Source organism: Penaeus japonicus, unplaced genomic scaffold, assembly GCF_977035675.1.
Source record: "Penaeus japonicus unplaced genomic scaffold, GWHDUDI00000001_assembly GWHDUDI00000011, whole genome shotgun sequence".
NCBI lineage: Eukaryota > Metazoa > Arthropoda > Malacostraca > Decapoda > Penaeidae > Penaeus > Penaeus japonicus.
In genome coordinates, this window is record NW_028234413.1 from 39,023,940 (window position 1) to 39,026,439 (window position 2,500).

Below are 2,500 nucleotides of genomic sequence, written 5' to 3' on the forward strand. Positions count from 1 at the left end.
GAAAAAAAAAAAAACATAACAAGATGTTGAAGGATAAAAAAGGGAAGAATAATAAGAAAAAAATAATAAGATAAGAAGAACAAGAACAAGAAAAACACAAGATATAACAAAAACAAACAAACAAACAAAAGAAGAAGATGAAAAATTAACAAAAATACAAGATATAACAACAAACAAAGAACAAGAAGATGAAAATTGAACAAAAACACAAGATATAACAAAAAACAAACAAACAAAAGCAAGAAAACGAACAAAGAACAACAGCAAAAACACAAGAAGTACTAAAAACAAACAAACAAACAAACAAAAAACAACAACAAGACGGAAAGAGAACAACAAAACCCCAAGAAATAACCATAAATAACCAACCAAACAAACAAACAAAAACAAGAAGACGAAAAAACGAACAACAAAAACAATAAAACAACCAAACAAACAAAAAAACGAAAAAGAAGATGACGAAAAACAAACAACAGAAACACTAAAACAACCAACCAACCAACCAAACAAACAAAAAAACAAGAAGACGAAAAAACGAACAACATAAACACTAAAACAACCCCCCCCAAAAAAAAAGGGAAAAAAAAGAAAACAAGAAGACGTAAAAACGAACATCATCAAAAACAACAACAACATCAACATACCCAGCTCAGACCGTGCAATCTCTCGCCTTCGAAGCATCTTAACGAAAACAAAGAAACTCTCATGTTGATCCGTCTCCGGTGTCCTTGTTTCTTCGTGTTTCTTTGTTTCTCTCTGTGTCCTTCTTCTTTCTCTTCTTTGTTTTTGGCGTTGGTGTTTGGGTCTTGTTTTTGTTGTTGTTGTTTGTTCTTTTGTTTTTGTTTTTGTGTTTTGGGTGATTTTTTTTATTTTTTGTTTTTTTTTTCTTTATCTTTCCGATTTTTTTTCTATTCTCTGTTTTTTGTTTCTTTGTCTGTTTTGGCTCTCTTTTTTTCTGTTTCTGTCTTTGTTTTTGTCTATGTCTTTCTTTCTGTGTGTGTGTCTGTATCTGTCACTCACACAATCTCTCTTTTTTCTCTATTTCTCTCTCTCTCTCTCTCTCTCTCTCTCTCTCTCTCTCTCTCTCTTTCTCTTTCTCTCTTTCTCTCTTTTTCCCTCTGCCTATCTGTCTGTCTCACCGTCTCTCCCCCCCCCCTCTCTCTCTCCTCCCCCCTCCCTTTCTCTCTCTCTGTCTATCTCTCCCCCCCCCTCCCCCCCCCTCTCTCTCTCTCTCTCTCCCTCTACCACCCCCACCCCACCCCATACCACCCCACCCCCGTCCCTATACACGTCGCACTGGAAACCATGTTCGGAAACGAATCAAAGGATCTAATTGCTTCGTCAGTGAGTGATAATCTTTTGTTTTTTTATGTTGATCTGAATGTTTAGAATTGACCCCGTGGTTGATTGGCCTTGTATGACGTCACGAGGAGATGTACGGGGTGGTTATCCATCACGTCGTGGGGGGTGGGGGGTTGGGTGTGTGTGGGGGGGGGGTTGGAAAACTGTACTCTGATTGGCTATCCATGTATGACGTCACAGTAATGATCTTTAGCAAGGTGGGTGAAGTTGAGAGAAAAAAAAACAATAATAAAAAAATAACAATAATAATAAATAACAATAACAAAAAAAAAAAAAAAAAAAAAAAAACAATAATAATGATAAAAAAATAACAATGACAAAAAAACAATAATAATAATAAAAAAATAACAATAACAAAATAACAACAACAACAATAATAATAAAAAACAACAATAATAATAAAAAAAACAATAATAATAATAATAATAAAAAAAAAATATATATATATTGATCTCAATTTCGATTATCAGGAAAGTTATCGCGAAGCCAGGAGAGCATGTGCAACACCAGTTATCATTTACATAGCGATCTCCTCTTGGGAATTCAACCAAGGAAGTGGGGATGTTGCAGATTCTTGCACCGAGTTTATGCAGATTCCTGTGCAAGCAAGTAATCCAGTCGCCGATTAGCAAGATCTCCTGTTTGGAAATACGAGTTGAAATGCGGAAGGCGACTGCTTATTCGCGGCCTCACTCTATCAATTGCAGTGCAATCTAACCTTTTTCGATCTTGAGAGCATTGGGAATTATGGTCATTTTGCTCAAGTAATGCCATCCAGACGAGGGATATGTCTTTGACAAGATAATGGCCGTTATTTCTTCATGGAAGTTTTTGATGGAGGGGGTGTGTTTGTTTGTTTGTTTGTTTTGGTGTGTGTATGTTTGTTTGTTTGTTTGTGTGTTTTAGTGTATTGTTGTTTGTTTGTTTGTTTGTGTGTTTTAGTGTATTGTTGTTTGTTTGTTTGTTTATTTATGTGTGTGTATGTGTTCGTTTATTTGTTTGTCTGTGTGTTTTAGTAAGTGTATGTGTTTGTTTGTTGTTTCTTTGTTTGTGTGTGTGTGCGTGTGTGTGTGTATGTGTGTAATTGTGTGTGTAAGTCTGCGTATATATATGTGTGTTTTATGATATACGAAGATGT